The sequence below is a fragment of the Podarcis bocagei genome, assembly GCF_964188305.1.
Source record: "Podarcis bocagei genome assembly, chromosome: W".
Classification (NCBI taxonomy): domain Eukaryota; kingdom Metazoa; phylum Chordata; class Lepidosauria; order Squamata; family Lacertidae; genus Podarcis; species Podarcis bocagei.
In genome coordinates this window covers 44,140,676-44,162,219 of record NC_138131.1, presented here as the reverse complement: position 1 = coordinate 44,162,219, position 21,544 = coordinate 44,140,676, and the positions used below count along the sequence as shown (strand labels likewise).

The following is a 21,544-nucleotide window of genomic DNA, read 5'->3' as shown; positions in this document are numbered from 1 at the left end:
GTTCTCCAAAGAGTCCTGAGACTGAACCAGTGAGCAAAGAGGATCAGCACCTCATACGTAGGTCTGAGAGAGTTACAAAGGGTGTACCACCCAAGAGGTATTCAAAAGAGTTTGCTAACTTAGCTGTTGCATGTGTTACTATTGTTGACAAGTCAAGACAGGTTGAAGCTGTGTCTAAGTCAGAGACAAAGACACAACAGGGAGTTGCTAAGTGTAACACTACATTCCCTAGCCAAGGTAATGCAGATGCACTCATTCCTTGGAAGTCAGACTACCAGAGAGGTACACTGGGGAAACCAGTGGCGGGTAGTTCCAAGGGTGGAACTGAAACAACAGGGGAGTGTTATATGTATAACAACTGTTTGTTTTCTTCTCTGGATCACGCTTTGCTCGCAGCGCACATTGATTCATATGGGGGAGTATGTTACGATATAGAAGCAATGCGGCCGCGAGCTGGTAGCTTGAAAGCAAAACATAATGGGAATGTTGGGACTGTTCCATGGGAAACAGAGGGACAGTCAATTCACAGTGCAGAGGGCGCCGGAATTAGCTGAGAGTGTAATATGAGCTGTACAGGAAGTACAGGTGGAGTTTGTCTCTCGGCTGTTGGAGTTTGAAGAGAGCAGTCGTGTTTTTCTGTAACGCTGCAAAGACAGAAATAAAGGCATGTAAATACGTTTCTGTCTATCTCTTTCCCCTGCCGGGGGGGGGGCAGGAAAGAGGGGTGTGTTCTTCTCACGCTGAGAAGGATCGCCTATTGCGACCTAGCAATGCAGACAGGGAGGTCATCAGGAGATCAAGCCAGGTGCCTGGAGAGTTGCCAGTTTCTCCTGATAAAGGCTTGATTCCCAACAGTATCCACAGGTTTATCCACATGCTCGACAGTGGGGAGCACCAAGTGAGGGGTGTCACCTCCTATCTGCTCTTGGCTTGCAGTTATATCTTGTACGCCTGCCCCAAATGAGTACTACGTGGAGAAGATACACCCACTTGAAGAGTCGAATGCACCAGCGTACACTATGGGCCTTCGAACGCACTACTGGGTGAGCAGCCCAAACCCAGCACCCAACCAATACACCCTTCCACAGACACTGGGTCCAAAGCTGCCTGTCAAACCTGCAGCTCCCTGCCTCTCAATGGCATCCAGTGCCTCTGTGTGGGGCTATGCTAAAGACCTGGTGAGAGGGCCTGGCCCGGCAATGAATACCATACCTGAACCAGATGTTTACCTGTGCCACCAGCCATCCTACAGCATCTCCCAAAGGTTTGCTTCCTCCAGCAAGAACTATACACCAGGACCCCCTGACTACAATGCGGAGCTGGTCACCACCGACAAACCCAGAGCCCCACAGTTCAGTCTTGGGATTCGTCACTCTGAGTATTCTCATGGCACACCTCCAGTTTGTTTACTCAAAGAGTGAGGGTGGACTCACAGGCCACAGAGGTGACTTGCCCCTTTGGGTAGACCCACCTCCAAATAATTCCATTGTGACACAGTGTCAGGAAGCAGGTGTAAATAGCTTGTTTCAGAGGGAGAGATTCTGATGAACTTTGAACACGTTTGGGCTATGCCAGGGTCAGGTAATTGGGGAGGGGGACTAGATAGCCCTCCTTTGTGAGACAGGGGGTCTGCCTTGGTTCTTGGCAAAATCCTTTCTCTATCCTTCCTCCTTCCAGTGTGCATTACTAGTGAAGTGTTTCTCACCCCACCACTTAATTCGCTTTCTGTTACAGAAGATTATTGGGAAGAAGGCTAAGATGCTCTTTTTGCTCATATAAGAAATAGTTTTATAATTTTATAAGTATTACCTATTTTTTTTTTACAAAGCTCCATAAATATTTATTTTCCTTGCTACTATTCTATTTACACTGAGAATGAAATGCAAAATGAGAGAGCTGTTTTTAATATTGTGTTTTACCAGTGTATATTGAAGAGCCTTCCAAAGAGTGAATTTATAGGGCAGTCTATGTAACTTGTTTACATGTTACTTGCTTTGCGTAAGTAAGTAAATAAATAAATCCAATTTAGATCGCAGTTTTGGATTTTGTCAGCTTGGGATGACTAATGTACCTTCTAACATGCCATCAAACCACATTCATTATGCTCTCAATTGATAAATGTAGGCTACATTGATTATGTTTATGAGCTCTGTGCATCCCTTCCCCCTCCATACCCAGGTGATTCAATGTATGAAAGGGAGAGTGAGACTGGGCTGCTTAGGTATCGTTTTCTATCCTAACCTCTTATTTGTTGCATGCAGCACCATTTCTGTTCTGCTACAGTTTGTCTCCTGCCAGCAAATATGTTATTTGTCATCCAACAAATATGTGGGTAATTGAAGTCCCCCATTACTACTATCTCCCTTCCTTTTGCATGCTTGGCCATCTGTTCCACGAAGGCATCATCTATGTCCTCCGTTTGGCTTGGGGATCTATAGTAAACTCCCACAATGAGGTCCCTGTTATTCTTCTCTCCCTTAATTTTGACCCAAATGCTCTCACTTTGGCTTTGAGGTTCTAAATCTTGGATCTCTTCACAGGTATACACATCCCTGACATATAACGCCACTCCTCCTCCTTTCTTGTCTGGTCTGTTTCTCTGAAATAGATTGTATCCCCCCATTATTACATTCCAATCGTGGGACTTATCCCACCAGGTTTCAGTGGTGCCTATTATGTCATATTTAGTTTGCTGTACCAAGAGCTCAAGCTCATCTTGTTTATTTCCCATGCTTTGCGCATTAGTGTACAGACATTGAAGTCCATTAATCATTCCCCCGTGTCTCTTATTTAAGGATTTTTTCCTCCCACCACTAGGTCTGCGTGCTGTTTGCTCCATTTGGTCTATGACATTTGGATGATCATCTTCATCAATTGATAGACTCCTACCTTCAGGAGCACTGTCTCCCTCCCCCACATTAGTCAGTTTAAAGCCCTCCTGATGAGGTTTCTGAGATTCTTGGCAAAAACATTTCTCCCAACCGTTGTGAGGTGCAGCCCATCACTTGCCAGAAGTCAATCTTCAAGAAACTGCAGTCCGTGATCTAAGAATCCAAACCGTTCCTGTTTACACCATTGCGAAGCCAGCTGTTCACTTCCACTATTTTTCCCTCTCTCCCTGGGCCACGTCGTTCAACTGGGAGGACAGATGAGATGACAATTTGTGCATTTAGTTGCTTCAATTTCCTGCCGAGGGCCTCGTAGTCTCTTTTGATCTTCTGGAGGCTATTGCTTGCAGTGTCATTGGTTCCCACATGAACCAAGAGGAAGGGGTATTTGTCAGTGGGTTTTATGATTCCTTGCAGTCGTTCAGTTACATCTTGGATCTTAGCCCCGGGGAGTCAGCACACTTCCCGAGACATCTTGTCAGGCCTACAGATCACTGCTTCTGTTCCCCTCAGTAGGGAATCCCCTATCACCACTACACGCCTCCTCTTAGGTTTGGTCGGGGTTCTTCCGTGAGCTGTCCGTTCCAAGGTCGCCTGCACATTCCCTGAGGACTGACTTTGCTGCTCGTCTTCATATACCTGATCGACTGTAATGAGGGAGAGATCCTCAAATGGAGTCTGCTCTTCGTCTTCCATGCTAGGGGAGAGGACCTCAAAGCGATTGTGTATTTCTAAACAATCAGAGCGAACCCTGGGCCTCCTACTTCTTTGAGTCACGTTTCTCCATATATCTGGCTCCTGTGTTGGTGAACTAGCCTCCTTCTCAGGGGAGTCCCCTGTCGCCTCCTTGGTGGAGACGGTGTGCTCTGTTGCTTCCAAGAAGAGCTCCAGCTCTCTAATTCTTTGGAGCGTAGCTACACGTTCTTCCAGTTGCTGGACTTTGTCTTTTAAGAGGGCAATCAACATGCAATTGCTACAGGTAAAGCTGCCTGCAACCTTTGGCAAGATGGCAAACATTGCGCAGGAACCGCAGGCGACTGCAGCTGTTCCCTCCCCCTCCATCTTGAGAATGTGTCATTGGGGGTGGCTACAGCGGTCCTCCATCATAAAAAGCGTGAAGACAGGACAAATAACTCCTCCCACAAAAAAACCCTAGGTCTCCCCCAACGAACGTTTGAGACTAGCTCCCCTAAATCTACACGATGGATCAAACTGCGCGCGCTGCTGCCCTGCAAGCTCTGATAAGCTCTTCCCACAGCTAATCACCTGCCTCAACAGAAACCCTGCCCCCTCTGACCTTTGCACAGGGAGAACAGCTAATCAGCCACAAAGAAACACACACACACAAGAAAACCCTTTTTGCTCTTTCTTCAACTGCTGCCCTGCGAACGGCGATCTGGCACTTCTCCCTCTTTACCTTGAGCGCGGCCTCCTGGAACCTGGTCAGTACGGTGTGGAGGCGCTCGAACAGCTGCTGGTGTGAGTCTGCGGACACCAAGACATCATCAAAATATGGTACCATGCCCGGAAGCCCTTGCAGGAGACGCTCCATAAGGCTTTGGAAGATCCCAGGAGCCACATTTACTCCGAACTACAAACGGCGGCAACAGAATGCCCCTCGGTGGGTGACGATTGTCGGGGCTTCAGCGGTGGCATCATCGACGGGCAGTTGTTGATGGGCTTGGGCAAGGTTCAGCTTAGCAAAGACCTTACCCTCATCCAAGGAACGCAGCAGGTGTTGAACAATAGGAACCGGGTAAGCGTGCTGCTGAAGTGCCTTGTTGATTGTGCACTTGTAGTCGGCACAGATTCTCACCAACCCATCCGGCTTGACAGGCGTGATGATGGGGGTTTCCCACTTGGCGTGGTCAACTGGCTCCAAAACTCCTTGGGCGATCAGCTTGTCCAATTGTTCATCCACCTTAGCCTTGAGAGCAAAGGGAACCCGGCGTGGCTTTAGCTTGATGGGGGCGACTTGTGGATCAAGGCTAAAGGAGATGGGCGTACCTGTATATTGCCCCAAGTGCCGTCAAAAACCTCAGCAAAGTCTTTGACCAGATCCTCAGTCTCTGCGTTAGAGATGCGGTTGATGCTGGTGACTTCCATCAAACCAGTCTAGCCCTAGGAGGCTTGGCCGCTGACCTTCGACCACCACCAGTCAGAGCAGGCCTGAAAAATCCTTGAAGGTGATCTGGAACCGGCCAACGCCTACCACGGGAATGTTGTTTCCCTGGTAGTCTCTCAGGTGTACACGGTGAGAGTCGAGTTGCCTTTTAGACACTCTGGGTACCAGTCTTTTGATGGTGCTCCAAGACACGATGGACAGGGCAGACCCAGTGTCAATCTCCATGTCACATGGAGCTCCTTCAATGAGCACCGTGACGTTTAGCTTGCGTCGCGTAGGCGAGTCGGTTTGGCTAATAGTGGTTCCAGACGGGCAGTGGCATTTGGTGAGAGCGAAACAGCTTTCCTTGGCGGACTGGAGTGAAGACTTGGACTTGTGAGGCAGTGAAGGGGGGGTGCCGGACGGAGCCAATCGGCAGACCTTAGCAATGTGGCCCCTTCTGGAACACTTCCGACAGATGGCATCTCTGAATCGACACTTGGCACGGGAATGGTTGCCTCCGCAGCCGGCATATTCCAATTGACCTTTGGACTTCTGTTGGAACTTCCTGCGCTCCCGCTTTATCTGGTGCACGTCATCGTCTTCACTGGAGGATGCCTCATCACTGCTGGCCTCTTCATGATGCACTGGAACTGGCTTCCTAGCAAGACGTGGGCTGCTGGCTTGAGGATCAGCAGCTTCCGAGGCCACGGCCTCCTCAATGGCTTTCTGCAGCGTGAGGTCTGGTTTGGCGAGGAGACACCGTTGCAGACAGATGTCCCGGACCCCGCAGGCGAATCGATCCATCAGGGCATCGTCTAAGTCTCAGAACTTGCAGTGCATTGCAGCCTGTCGCAGGGTGGTGGTGTAGTTGTTGATTGACTCCCCCGCTGCCTGGTTCCGGTGGTAAAACGCATGGCGGGCAGCAATCTCGGATGGCTTTGGCGCGTAGTGGTTGCGGAGCTTCTCTTGAATCGTGTCCCACGGAGCTGCCTGGACTGCTTCAGGTGCAAGCTGCTTCAGGTGCAAGCAATGCTCAGGCCATCTCAAACACCTCAGGCCCACAGAGGATTCTTCTTTCTATGTAGATGGAACCCAAAACAACCTGTTTTGCTTTGTTTAGCCTTATTACACTTCGCTTTGCTATTTGTGGGTGAATGAACAATTTGTTCAGGACCTGAGACAGTGGTGGGCAACCCAAATTCCCTTCTAAATTCCCTTCCTGGCAGGAACTACATGGTACAGCGCTGCAGATCTATGCTATGCATTCTTCAGTCTCCCTCTAGCCCCTGAGAGTCAATTCCTCTTCGCCTTCACCTGGGGACCTAGTTAACTAACCTGGACCAGACTACCCCAGGGTTATGCGGAATCACCCGCTATATTTTCTGCAATATTACACCAGGATTTACAGGATGTACATCTGTCTGGTCTACCTATCTGCTCTATGTAGATAACATTTTAATATGTTCTACCAGCGAGGAGGCGTGTAAATTAGACACAAAACACCTCCTTCTCGAGCTAGCATATAAAGGACACAAGGTGTCCCCTAAGAAGCTCCTTCAATGAGCACCGTGACTGTGTATCTGAAGAAGTGTGCATGCACACGAAAGCTCATACCAAGAACTAACTTAGTTGGTCTTTAAGGTGCTACTGGAAGGAATTTTTTTATTTTGCCTAAGAAGCTGCAATACTGCAAGCAGGAAGTAAAATACCTCGGACATATCCTGGGGATAGGCACCCAAAGCCTAGCAACTGACAGAATAGAGGCAGTCACCAAAATCCCCCTCCCCAAAACAAAGAGACAATTGCCAGGCTTCCTTGGTATGGCAGGCTTCTGCCAAGCTTGGATTGCCGGCTACAGCGAAATAACTAAACCCCAGTCCACTATGACCCGCCAAGATCATCCTGATGAACTGATTTGGGGAGAGGAAGCCTATAACACCTTTGAAAGCCTTAAGAGGGAATTACGATCTGCCCCCGCCTTGGGCCTCCTGGACTATCGCATCCCTTTCAACCTATTCATTCATGAACAAATGGGGGTAGCCTCAGGAGTTCTTACCCAGCCCTTCCGAGATCAAGAAAGGCCAGTGGCATATTACAGTCTATAACTCAATACTGCAAAGGGAGCAGTGAGTTGCTTGAGAGCCATTGCTGCCACTGCACTCCTCCTTCAAAAGGCTCAAGAGACAGTGTTGGGACATAAGATCACAATACACGTTCCCCACGCAGTCTCAACCCTTCTAGCTCTAAGGGGCTGCCACCACTTCTCAAACCCACGTCTAAACCGTTATGAAGCCCTCCTGTTAACTCCATACAATGTCACTATTAAACGGGTCAACTCCCTAAACCCAGCAACCCTACTACCCCTCCTGTTGCGTTCGCAAAGTAAAGGAAGGATTGAACTCTGATTAATAAGAATACACACAGAGGCTTGAACCAGCAAGACTCTGGGAAGGGTGCATATAAATCGTCTCTCTCTCTCTCTGTGCCTGTCCATGTGCAGCCCCTGGCCCAGGCCGTTTTATTCACAAAAGAACTTTTTACAGAGTGTTCGTAAGAACCAATCAGATTTCTTCTGAGCATTTCCACAAACCCACGTGGGGACAAGTTAAACTACTAAAACTAATTAAGCACAAATATTTCTGGGGTAAACAAAGAACAGAACTACAAAGAGCATATGGCAACCCCGGAGGTAATAAACAATCAGTACATATGATAAGAAGGATGACCAGGAGGACAGCGGATCATTATCACCTTCATGTGAGATCTGTTTCCTGGCCCTAAGATTAACATCCTAAGATTAATATATAAGAAACTGCTTCAAAGAAACTTGCCCACTATCTTTATGGCCCATGATGCCTGCCTGGTGAAGCAACTGCTGTGTACGTGACATGTGAGGAAGAGAGGAATGGAACAGGGATGCAGGGGTGTAGATTGATCAAGAATCATATCAAAATATGATATGTCAGGAAAAAAGCAGCAATGTGAGAGCGAGCTGCAGGTGGCTGCAAAGCAAAACAGGATGTTGATGTTTGGGACTGTACCATGGGAACGAAGGGGCAGTCTATTCACTGTTCTGAGCACCGGATGTTAGCTCAGAGTGTCATCTGACCTGGACTGGAAGTACAGGGGTGGAGTTTTTTCTCTCTACTGTTGGAGTCTGATGAGTGCAGACGCGTTTCTCTGTACTGCTGCAAAGACAGAAATAAAGTGATGTAAATAGAATTCTGTCTGTCTCTTTCCCCCTCCCTGAGGGAGGCAGGGAGGAGGGAGGAGTGGTGTGTCCCTCTCACGCTGAGTGGGATCGCCGATAGTGACCTAGCCTGTATCCTGCCGGGAGACGCAGACGGGGAGGTCAACAAGGATCTTAAGCCGAGTGCCTGGAGAGTGGCCAGTTTTCCCTCTGATAAGGCTTAAGAATCCAACATAAACCCAGTCAACGCAATGCTTTCATTGCTGACACAGATGGCTTACCCTATATCTGTTATAATTCCTCATAGCAATCCCACCTGATCACTACATCTCTGGATATTTGCACTCCTACACCCTCCCAGATGATGGCACCCTGCACCATGATTGTACAAAGATAGTCCAACAAGCTGAGAAACCCCGAGAAGATTTAGACCACCTCCCTCTAGAAAACCCTGATCTAATACTCTACACAGACGGCAGTTCCAAAGTCATAAACGGGGAAAGGAAGACTGGATATGCCGTAGTCTCTGACTTCAAAGTCTTAGAAGCCAACCCTATATATATATATTTTTTATAATAATTTTTATTACATTTTTTTACAACAGAAAAAAGAAAGAACATAGAAAATAGAAAGAAAAAAGAACAGAAAGGTCAAACCATTTCAACAACTTATTTCAAATTTCCATCGGACTTCCCCACATCTCCCGCCCAGTGCATTCTTAACAATAAAAATTATCAGCAAGTTATACCCTTGTTTCTTGTGTTTCTTTGTACTTTCAATTGCAATTTTAAGTTTAAATCCCTTATTTTCCATTTACTCTAAAAATATAGCATATTATCGTTTTTACCCATTTAAACTTTGATTCTTTCATGAATATTATCCAATTTCTTATATAATCCACTCTCATTGCTGGGGCTGACCTTCCAAATCATACGGCATCTCACAGTTCATATAACTTATAATACTTTTGCAAATAGTCCTTAAATTTTTTCCAGTCCTCTTCCATTGCTTCTTCTCCCAAATCTCGGATCCTGGCAGTCATCTCAGCTAGTTCCATGTAGTTCATCAATTGCGTCTGCCAATCCTCCAGTGTGGGCAAATCTTGAGTCTTCCAATATTTGGCGATAAGGATCCTTGCTGCTGTGGTGGCATACATGAAAAAAGTTCTGTCCTTCTTTAACACCTTCTGGCCGACAATGCCCAGGAGGAATGCCTCTGGTTTCTTAGGAAAGGTGTATTTAAACACCTTTTTTAACTCGTTGTAAATCATTTCCCAGAAGGCCTTCACTCTTGGGCAAGTCCACCAGAGATGAAAGAATGTCCCTTCAGCCTCCTTACATTTCCAACATTTATTATCGGACAAATGGTAAATCTTAGCAAGCTTGACTGGGGTCATGTACCACCTGTATACCATTTTCATAATGTTTTCTTTCAAGGCATTACATGCCGTAAACTTCATACCGGTGGTCCATAACCTTTCCCAGTCCTCAGACATGATGTTGTAACCAATGTCCTGAGCCCATTTTATCATGGCTGATTTAACTGTCTCATCCTGAGTGTTCCATTTAAGTAGCAAGTTATACATTCTCGATAATAACTTGGTCTTTGGTTCTAACAATTCTGTCTCAAGTTTCGATTTTTCCACCTGGAATCCTGTTTTTTTATCTAGCTTAAAAACCTCATTAATTTGGGCATAATGAAGCCAGTCTTGCACTTTACCCTTTAATTTTTCAAAGCTCTGCAACCTCCAGTTGTCTCCAATGTTTTCTATTATTTCCCAATATTTCGGCCAACCGGCCTCCATATTAGGTTTTTTCCGAGCCTTGGCCTCTATTGGTGATACCCACCTCGGAGTTTTGCTTTCTAACAAGTCTTTGTATTTTTTCCAGACCATAAATATTGCTTTTCTGACAATATGGTTTTTAAACATTCCATATGTTTTTGCCTTGTCATACCACAAATACGCATGCCAACCTAGCGAATTATTGAAGCCTTCCAGATCTAGGACATCAGTGTTTTCTAACAAAATCCAATCTTTCAACCAGCAGAAGGCCGCAGCTTCATAATATAACCTTAAGTCTGGCAGGGCAAACCCCCCTCTCTCCTTTGCATCAGTTAATATTTTAAACTTTATTCGGGGCTTTTTGCCCTGCCAAACAAATTTAGAAATATCCCTCTGCCACTTTCCAAAACATTCCACTCTGTCCACAATCTGCAAGGCTTGAAACAAAAACAACATTTTTGGCAAAACGTTCATTTTTATAGCTGCAATTCGGCCTAACAAGGATAATTTCAGTCTTGACCAAATTTCTAGATCTTTTTTAACTTCTGACCAACATTTCTCATAATTATCTTTGAATAAATTCAAGTTCTTGGAAGAGAGATTGACCCCCAGGTATTTCACTTTTTTAACAATATTTAGTTCTGTTTCCTTCTGAAACCCCTCTGTTTCAATAGTTGTCAAGTTTTTCCCTAACACCTTAGTTTTTTGTTTGTTCAACTTAAAGCCCGCCACCCGACCAAATTTCTGGATCAATTCCAGAACTCTTTTTGTACTAGATTCTGGCTCCTGTAATGTTAAAACCAAATCATCTGCAAATGCTTTCAGTTTATATTGTTTCACTCCGACCCGTATTCCTTGTACCTGCCGATCCTTCCTTATCATATTCAGCAAAACCTCCAGGACTGAAATAAACAATAAAGGGGAGAGGGGGCACCCCTGGCGTGTTCCTTTTTCAATCTGAAGTTCTTCTGTCACCACATTGTTCACTATCAACTTAGCTTTTTGTTCAGAATAGATTGCTTCTATTCCGTTCTCAAACCCCCTTCCCACTCCCATCCCTTCCAAGTTTTTCTTCATAAATTTCCAAGAAATATTGTCAAAGGCCTTCTCCGCATCAATAAAAATTAACACTGCTTTAGTGTTGATATTTGTTTGTAAAAGTTCCAGAATATCGATAATATTCCTAGTGTTATCAAACAAATGTCTACCTGGGAGAAAACCTGCTTGGTCCTTATGAATTACTTCATTTAATACTTTTTTAAATCTGTTTGCCAAAATATCTGCAAATATTTTGTAATCCACGTTTAGGAGTGAGATGGGACGGTAGTTCTTAAGTTGAGTCTTTTCAGTTTCCACTTTGGGTATCAATGTGATGAATGCTTCTTTCCACGTTTCTGGTGCCCTCCCTCCCCCCATAATCTGGTTACAAACCTCCAGTAATGGTTGTATCAAGTAGTCCTTTAACATCCTGTAGTACTTGGAGGTAAGTCCATCAGGGCCTGGAGATTTGCCTAGCTGCATATTCTGGATGGCAACCTCAATTTCCTGTTGTGTTATTTTACAATTCAAGATTGATCTCTTCTCTTGGGATAGTTCTGGTAGGCCATTGTCTTTCAAGAATTGTTCTATCTCAGTCAGTTCCTCGGGCCCTTGGGTGTACAGTTTTTTAAAATATTTCTGGAAGCACTTTCTAATTTCTCCCGGTTTCTGAATACTTTTTCCTTCAACTTCTAAGTTGGTAACATAATTTAGTTTTTGTCTCTTTTTCAACTGCCAAGCTAGCAGTTTCCCACATTTATTCGCAGATTCAAAAGATCTTTGTTTCATTTGTTTGATTTTCCATTCCACTTCTTGGTTGATCAATTTCATATATTGTGACTGATGGAATTTAATTTCTCTTAGAGTCTCTTTTGATTTTGGATTCAATCTTAATTTTTTCTCTCCATCTCTTATCTTCTCTAATATCTTGTCCTTTTTCCCATTCCAGAATTTTTTCTTGATCGTGTTTTGTTGTATCAGAAACCCTCTCATAACAGCTTTACTTGCGTCCCAGATTATTCTTTTTTCCACCGAGGTGTTGAGGTTAATTTCAAAGCAGTCCTTTAAAGCTTTTTGGGCCTTCTTTACAATCTCTTGATCTCTTAGCAGGTTGTCATTCATTTTCCATCTGAAGGAGTCGGCAGTAGTAAATCTCATTTCCATTTTCAGAGCGTTGTGGTCGGAGCAGGTCTTTGGGCAGATTTCTACTCTTGTGGTCTTAGGTGCCAGCCCTCTAGTTGTCCAAATTTGGTCGATTCTTGTCCATGACAGGTGGGCCCCAGAGAAGAAAGTTCCTTCTTTACCTAGGGGGTTTCTCGTCCTCCATAGGTCAATCAAATCCATATTGTCAGTTAGTTCGAAAAAAGTTTTTGGTAGTCTTCCATCTTTAGTCAGATTCTGGTTCTGTGACTTGTCCATATAGGTAGAGACCACCCCATTCATGTCTCCCATCATGATGATGTTAGAATAGTCCAGATAGTCCAGTAATGTCTCATGAAGCTTCTTGTAGAATTCTGATTTCCCCTCATTTGGTGCGTAGATTCCTAAGATCAAAACTTTTTCTCCTTGGATTTGTATTTCAATTGCCAGGATTCTTCCTTGTTCATCTTTAAACAGAAATTTTGGTGATAAATTCTCTTTTGCATAAATCACCACTCCTCTCTTTTTAACTCTGTCTGATGAGATAAATTCTTGGCCTAGTCTTTTGTTTATTAACACTTTCCTGTGAAGCCTAGTCACATGAGTTTCTTGCAGACAGATTATATCCAAATGTTCCTTCTTCAAAATATGAAAAATCCTTTTGCGTTTTTCCGGGGAATTTGCGCCATTAATATTCCAACTATACAGCTGCAGAGACATCCTGTAACAATCTGTTGTTGCTCTTTATGGGGCGTCTTCTTTCTTGTCCAAATCCGAGGGTGCTGGCTCTTTTCCAGACTCAGGTGGAGGCCAAGGAGCAGCTACTCCTTTCTGCAGGTCTTCTCCGTGGTCGTGTAGAAACTTCTGGCTGTCCTCTTTCGTCCTGATTTTAATCTTCTTTCCTGTGTAGTTGAATGATAGGCCTTGTGGAAACTCCCACCTGTAAGGTATTCCGTTGCTTCTCAGAAGTCCAGCTAGATCAGTATAGTTAGATCTGAGATCTAGTAGTTGTTTAGGAATATCCTTGTAGATTTGTGCTCTTCTGTCCTGGATCTCAAGTGCTTTATTAAAATGTAGGTCAAGTAGTTTGTCTCTCTCCTGCTTGGTCCTTAAGATGATCAAGCAATCTCTAGGCCTGTCTTTCTTGACAACTCTTCCCAATCTGAATGCAGTTGTTATTTTAAAGTCTGTATCTTCCTCTATACCCCAGAATTTAGAGAATTCTGCTGTCAAAAAGCCGGTCAAATCCTCTTTCTCAATCTCTGGGATAGAGCGTAATCTTAAATTATTTTCCCTGTTTCTCAGTTCCACCATAGACAGGTAGGCCTGCTGGTCGCTGATGTGTTTGTGTAGCGGCCTTACCTCTCCTTTCAATTCATCCACTTTCTGAATTGCTTGACTTGCTTTTTCGTTTGCAGCCTCGGCCAATTTCCGGTTCTCAGATGTTGCGTCTTTTAAATTCCCAATTTCTTGTGAATGCTTAGCCACTTGTTCAGATAGTTTAGTAATTGAGGATGTGGCTAAGTCGATTTTTGCTGTTTGGTCATCAACCTTCTTATTCAAAATTGCAAATTGTTGTAGCATTTGATCTAGAAGAGTGCCAGATCCCCCTGCTGCCATATCCTCAGTCGTTGGCTGGTCAGCTGCCTTAGATGGGGCTGTTGTTGGAGGTGCAGCTCCCTGTAGAACAGCAGGGACCGAAGATCTGCGAGACTGGGAAATCAAAGTTGTTTGTACAAATTGGCCTTTCCCTGCTTTCGACGCAGCTCTTGTTTTTGGAGGGCCGCTCATTCCCCACCTGTCTTTGGATTCAAGGTCAAACTGTCAAATGTTCCATGGGAAAGACAGGCCTCAAAGTAAATAACCAAACCACAGAGAGTCAAAACAAAGTTAGTTCTCAGGAATTTGTAAGTCCCAAAATCCACTAGAGGGAGTATTGTTGCAGTTCAGGAAAGAAGGAATAAAGTTTTAGCCGCCATTAAAGTTCCTGCAGCTGAATAAGTTAACAATAGTCTTTAAAAAAACTTTTTTCCCTGGCAGAGCCCTTTCAATGTTACCACAATATTGTATCCAAAAGTGCAAGATACAGTTGTTTAATTGTATCTTTCCAATGGTGCCTTTATGTGTCCATTTCAACTTTATAAAAGTATCCGCAAAGCGACCCTTTTCCCCCTGCCAGCCCGGGACTGGGTTTTTTTTTTCCTTAAAGTTTTTAGAATCCACAAAAGGAGAGGATCTCCAAGTTAAATCAAAAAGAAAAAAGAGAGCTTGCCTTTCCCTTCAGTTGCTAATTCCACCAGACGCATGAAACATCCCGTTTTAAAGTCTCTTTCTATTGCTTCCAGCTTGTCTGATCCTTTGCCTTTGATCATAAGCACTACCGGGAGACGGACTTCCTTTTTCTCGTCTCCCGCTTTCAGCCAAATTTCTAATTTACAGTTCCAAATTAATACTCTTCTTACTCACGAGTAGATGATTTAGGATCCAATGCTTAAGGAAGAAAGGTCGGCGCTCATCGACAACAGCCGCGCGGCTTCGCTCCCGCAGAAAGAGCGATGTACTCTCAGCACCGCTTCCCCTCCGCGCTTCCGGAGCCCCTTACGGGGTCCCTTCTTCGTTTTGGGGGTCGCTCCAGGTGCCCGCCGAGTCCCACGGCCACGAGCTCACTCTGCTCGTGGTTTATCTTGATGGATCGTCGCTGTGCCGTAGCGAACGATCCTTTCCTGCGGAGCCCCTCTTCAGAGACTGAAGAGGACCGCCATTGCTCGTTTCGCGCCGCCTCCGGAAGTCCATTCCAGAAGCCAACCCTATAAACCCTCAATATAGTGCCCAGGCGGCAGAGTTAATTGCCCTCATAAGGGCTTGTGAGATTAGCGAAGGAAGAAGGACAACACTGACAGCAAATATTGCTTCGGACTAGTACACACAACTGGCCAGATATGGCTCCAAAGAGGCTTCCTGACCGCAGCTGGTTCTCAGCTCTCCCACGCCGCCCTAGTGGAAAGGTTACTAACAGCCATCCACATGCCCAAAGCAATAGCCATCGTCCATTGCAAAGCACATACAAAGGGGAGGGACTCAGTCTCCAAAGGTAACAGGCAAGCCGACAGGGCAGCCCAAATGGCCTCACTACATCCCCCAGAGGACGAGACTAAGTTCCAAGGTATACAACTCCCTGCCAACATTGACTTCAAACAAATGTACCAATCGGCCACTGAAGAGGAATAAACAATGTGGGAATCCATGGGCGCCAACAAAACGGGTGGCGTCTGGCTCCTCCCAGACGGCAGAACCGTCATGCCAAAAGCCTGGACTCCAAAATTTGTGAGGGTCCTCCACCAACAGACACATTGGGGAAAGGGAAGACTAATAGACCATGTCCAAAGGTGCTGGTATGCTCCAGGGATAGCGGCTGCAGCCACAGCAGCCTCAAAGAATTGCATAACATGCATAACATGAGAGTTTACAGCTGGATTTCATCGACTTACCCCAGTGTCAGGGGTTCAAACATGCCCTAATCATAGTGGACAAATTCTCCTCCTGTGTGGAGGAATTCCCTTGCAAGAAGGCAACCGCTTCAGTACTCGCCAGGGCCCTTTTACAAGATATCATTCCCCGGTATGGAGTACCCCGTCGACTGGACAGTGACTGCAGAGGCAGTCCAACAGGAGGCCCAAGCTCTTCGAATAAAGTGGGAATTCCATACACCCTACCACCCAGCCTCATCAGGACAAGTAGAGAGCATGAATCAAGAGGTAAAGGTACAGCTAGGGAAACTTTGTAGTACCACCGGACTAAAATGGGTAAATGCACTCCCACTAGTTCTCCATAATATTCGGAGTGCCCCCACTGGACCGTTAAAACTGTCCCCCTTTGAACTTCTGTTTGGGAGACCCCCTCCCTCTGTTTATAACACTTTATTTCCCCTCTTGGAACTTGAGGTGGGGGAAGCAGAACTTACTAATTATGTCATTCAGCTCCAAAAACAGCTACAACATCTCCACAAGTATGCTGCCATAGAGGGACAGAATCTACCAATCAACGTCCCAGCACACTCCTTCCACCTGGGGGACTGGATCCTGGTTAAAGTGTACCAGAAGCTGCCCCTTCAACCTGCCTGGGAGGGCCCATACCAAGTACTTCTAACCTCGCCTACTGCTGTGAAGGTGGGAGAAAAGAACGCCTGACTACATCACACTAGGTGCAAGGCAGCACCACTGCCCCAGGAGGCGCAGGAGAGCCAGGGAGAGGACTACACCTTTGATGCCCCGCCTCCTGCCGCAACCTCCTACATCAACGAGGACGAGGCCCAACAGACCGGACCAGATCGGGGTCAGGATCGGGCCCAACAGACCAGACCAGATCAGAGTCAGGATTGGGCCCAACAGACTGGACCAGATACTACCTCTGAGCCCATCTGGACCTCCGAAGTTGTCCTGGACACAACCGCCATCAAACTACACCTCAAACATGTTTGACAGCTCAACTGACAGCTCCACTGACAGCTCATTGCTTCGTCGCTTTCCTTCAGCGCTCCGTTTGACAGCTCAACCGACAGCTCCACTGACAGCTCACCACTTCATAGCCCAACTCCTCTTTTCCGAGCGCCAACCCAGCCCTCCGTTCATCCTGTTTACCACCCCGCTGCTGAACATGGAATATTGCCCACCCTTTTTATCCTCTCCTCCCTGACCAGGATCTCCGCTTTCGCGTCGAGCCACTGCACTGGATTACAAACAAACTACCATTTCTTGGACTTTCACAGTATCGAATCTGGGGGGAAATCCAACCCTGACTGAATGGGGGACTTGGACTTCTGTCTCTCTGTGTCACTGACTCTGTTGCACCATTCATTAGTACCCAGACTTACCAATAACCAGTACTGGGAACTCTTTATACGAGACCAAAATCTCCAACGTATAGGGTCAGCTGTCCTCACTCTCAACCATCAGTATTGGTACTGATATGTACCATGGGGACATATTCACCCAGTGCTTTTCAAGCTGCACTGGCTCCCGGTGGAATACAGGGTCAGATTTAAGGTGCTGCTTTTGACCTTTAAAGCCCTTCACGGCCTAGGACCCTCGTACCTATGGGACCGCCTCTCCCGGTATGCCCCACGGTCCATAAATAGTAACACTCTAGTGGTCCTGGGCCCTAAGGAAGTTAGATTGGCTTCAACCAGTGCCAGGGCCTTTTCAACTCTGGCTGGTGGAACGCTCTGCCTCATGAGACCAGGGCCCTGCAGGATCTGATTTCTTTCCGCAGGGCCTGTAAGACAGAGTTGTTCCACCTGGCCATTGGCTTGGAGCCAATTTGATTCCCTCCCTCTCTTTCTTTTTTCTTTTCCTTCTCCTCCTGCGAGGAGACTACATTTTAATATTTTAATGTTTCAATATTTTATTGTTGTATTTTTAATTTTGTTTTTAAGTTGTAATAATTCAACTTGTTTTTATTATTGCTTGTAAGCCGCCCTGAGCCTGGCCTTGGCTGGGGAGGGTGGGGTATAAATAAAAATAATAATAATAATAATAATAATAATTATTATTATTATTATTATTATTATTATTATTATTATTATTATAAAAAAATTTATTAGTTTTACAGAATTTTTAAAAACAAACAAACACTAAAAGACATACAAACACGTATAATTTAATAACATTTTTTCATACTCCTCTTTTCTGGGACTCCCCCATACCCCCCCTTTCTGCATCCCAATGTCCATAATTTGGTAGCAACTCCCAATTGTTACTTTCCAACCTCTGTCATCTTAGATATCTCTATGATCTGACCTTCTATCACTGCATCCCCTTGTTCCTAAAAACCACAACACTCTAACATTCATCAAGTTTATAATAGTCCTTAAGGTAGCTTTTAAATTTTCTCCATTCTTCTTCCACTGTCTCTTTTCCTTGGTCACGGATTCTGCCTGTCATCTCGGCCAATGTCATGTAGTCCATCACCTTCATCTGCCATTCTTCCAGAGTGGGTAGATCTTGTGTCTTCCAATACTTTGCGATAAGTATTCTTGCTGCTGTTGTAGCATACATAAAGAAAGTTCTATCCCTCTTTGACACCAACTGGCCAACAATGCCCAAGAGAAAGGCCTCTGGTTTTTTAGAGAAAGTACATTTAAGTACCTTTTTCATTTCATTATAGATCATTTCCCAGAAAGCCTTGATCTTCGGGCATGTCCACCAAAGGTGGTAGAAGGTACCTTCAGTCTCTTTACATTTCCAACATTTGTTATCGGGCAAATGGTAAATTTTTGCCAGCTTGACTGGGGTCATGTACCACCTATAGACCATTTTCATAATGTTTTCCTTTACGGCATTACATGCCGTAAATTTGATACCGGTGTTCCATAACCATTCCCAGTCAGCTGACATAATGTTATGACCAACATCCTGTGCCCACTTAATCATAACCGATTTGACTGTTTCATCCTGTGTATTCCATTTCAGCAGCAAGTTATACATTCTTGATAAATTCTTAGTGTTGGGTTCTAACAGTTCAGTCTCTAGTTTTGATTTTTCCACCTGGAAGCCAATTTTCCTGTCCTGTTTGAAAAACTCCATTATTTGGTGATATTGAAACCAATTTTGTACTTTATGTTTCAATTTCTCATGACTTTGTAATTTTAACTTATCTCCATCCTGTTCTAAAATTTCCCAATACTTCGGCCATCCGACCTCCATATTGAGTTTCTTCACTGCCTTAGCCTCCACTGGTGACAACCATCTAGGGGTTTTGTTTTCCAACAGATCTTTGTATCTTATCCAAACATTGAACAATGCTTTTCTAACAATGTGATTTTTAAAGGCACTATGCAGCCTGATTTTATCATACCATAGATATGCATGCCAACCGAAAGCATTATTGAAACCTTCCAGATCCAAAATGTCTGTGTTCTCGAGGAGCATCCATTCTTTCAGCCAGCAAAAAGCTGCTGCCTCATAGTACAATTTTAAGTCGGGCAGGGCGAAACCCCCTCTTTCTTTAGCGTCTGTCAATATTTTAAATTTAATTCTGGGCTTTTTGCCCTGCCAGACAAATTTCGAAATATCTTTCTGCCACCTCTTAAAACATTCCATCTTGTCAATAATCTGCAAGGTCTGAAACAAAAATAACATTCTAGGCAATACATTCATTTTGATCACTGCAATTCGGCCTAACATTGACAATTTCAAATTTGACCATATTTCTAGATCTTTTTTGATCTCTGACCAACATTTTTCATAATTATCCTTATACAAATTCACATTTTTAGATGTCAAATAAACCCCTAAGTATTTCACCTTCTTGACCACTGTCAACCCTGTCTCCTCTTGGAATTTCTCCTTTTCGGTATCTGTTAAATTTTTTCCTAAAACTTTGGTTTTTTGTTTATTCAACTTAAATCCAGCTACCTGGCCAAACTGTTGGATTATTTCTAGAACCTTTTTCGTACTAGTGTTTGGCTCTTGCAAAGTCAAAACTAGGTCATCTGCAAAAGCTCTTAACTTATAATGTTTAGCTCCGACCTGCACTCCCTTAACCTGCTGGTCATTCCTAATCATATTCAGCAACACCTCCAGAACTGAAATGAAGAGTAATGGGGAGATTGGGCATCCCTGTCGTGTTCCTTTTTCTATCTTAAGTTCCTCAGTTATTACATTGTTTACAATCAATTTGGCCTTTTGTTCAGAATATATTGCAGCCATACCATTCTCAAAACCTTGGCCTACCCCCATCCCATGAAGATTCTTTGTCATAAAACTCCAAGAAATATTGTCAAAGGCTTTCTCCGCGTCCACAAAAATCAGTACTGCTTTAGTGTTTATATTCACCTCTAACTTTTCCAAAATATCTATTATATTCCTTACATTGTCTGCTAGGTGTCTTTTTGGGAGAAAGCCTGCTTGATTCTTGTGAATCTTTTCCATCAGCACTTTTTAAAATCTTTTTGCCAAAATGTCTGCAAAAATTTTGTAATCCACATTGAGTAGTGATATTGGGCGGTAGTTCTTCAGTTGAGTCTTTTCAGTCTCTGTCTTTGGTATGAGTGAAATATATGCTTCTTTCCACGATTCAGGTGCCTTTTCTCCCTCAAGGATCTCATTGCAGACTTCTTTTAATGGTTGAATCAGCCATTCCTTCAACGATTTGTAGTATCTGGAAGTCAGTCCATCTGGTCCTGGAGATTTGCCCAATTGCGTATTCTGAATGGCAGCCTCTATCTCTTGTTCTGTTATTCTCTGGTTCAGATCCGTCTTATTTTGATGAGAGATTTTTTGTAATCCATATTTATCAAGGAATTTGTCTATATCTTCTTCATTTTGCGGGCCTTGAGTATAAAGTTTTTTAAAATAACTCAAAAAGCAATTTCTGATTTCATTAGGTTTAGATATATTCTTTCCGTCCACTTCTAGACTTGTAACTGTATTTAATTTCTGCCTTTTCTTCAATTGCCATGCCAGAAGTTTGCCACATTTATTTGCTGATTCGAATGTCTTTTGTTTCATTTGCTTTATCTTCCATTCAATCTCTTGATTCATCAATTCCATGTATTGTGTTTGATATAACTTAATCTCTCTTAAAATCTCCTGGGACTTTGGTTTTACTCTTAATTTTTTCTCTCCTTCTTTTATCTTTTCCAAAATCTTTTCTTTTTTCTCATTTTGTTTTTTCCTCTTTATTGAGTTTTGTTGAATCAGAAAGCCTCGCATCACCGCTTTGCTTGCGTCCCAGATCACTCTTTTTTTCACATCAGTCCTCAAATTTATTTCAAAATAGTCTTTTAAGGTTTTTTGGGCCTTCATAAGGATCTCCTTATCTCGAAAGAGGGAGTCATTCATTCTCCATCTAAATTGACCAGTTGTTGTAAGTTTCATTTCCATCTTCACAGCGTTATGGTCGGAGCAAGTTTTTGGGCAGATTTCTACCTTCTTAATCTTTGGAGCCATGCCACTAGTAATCCAAATTTGATCAATTCTGGTCCAGGTCATCATTGCTTGGGAGAAAAAGGTTCCCTCTCTCTCCAGAGGGTTCCTTGTTCTCCATATATCTATCAAGTCCATATTTTCCGTCATTTCAAAAAAGGTCTTAGGAAGTCTCCCTTCCTTAGAAACTGTTAGCCTTTGTGCCTTGTCCATGTTAGTGGAGACCACGCCATTCATGTCTCCCATAATTATCATATTGTAGTCCAAATAGTCCATCAGAGTTTCATGAAGTCTCTTGAAGAAGTCAGATTTGCCTTCGTTTGGTGCGTAGATTCCAACAATCAAAAGTTTTTCTCCTTGTACTTGTATCTCCACTGCCAGATATCTCCCCTGCTCGTCTTTAAACATCATTTTTGGGGCCCATTTCTCTTTTACATATATCACAACTCCTCTTTTTTTAACTTTGTCTGATGA

General features: G+C 44.1%; 1 pseudogene across 1 annotated transcript in view; it reads left to right on the top strand.

The window, feature by feature from the left end:
* Nucleotides 1–1,686, top strand: part of LOC308578338 (protein CIMAP1C-like) — a 40,919-nt pseudogene extending 39,233 nt beyond the window's left edge. The window contains exon 5 of the transcript in view: nucleotides 937–1,686. The product of the transcript in view is annotated as a protein CIMAP1C-like (transcript). The remainder of the gene's footprint in view (nucleotides 1–936) is intronic.
* The last annotated feature ends 19,858 nt before the right edge of the window (nucleotides 1,687–21,544 follow it).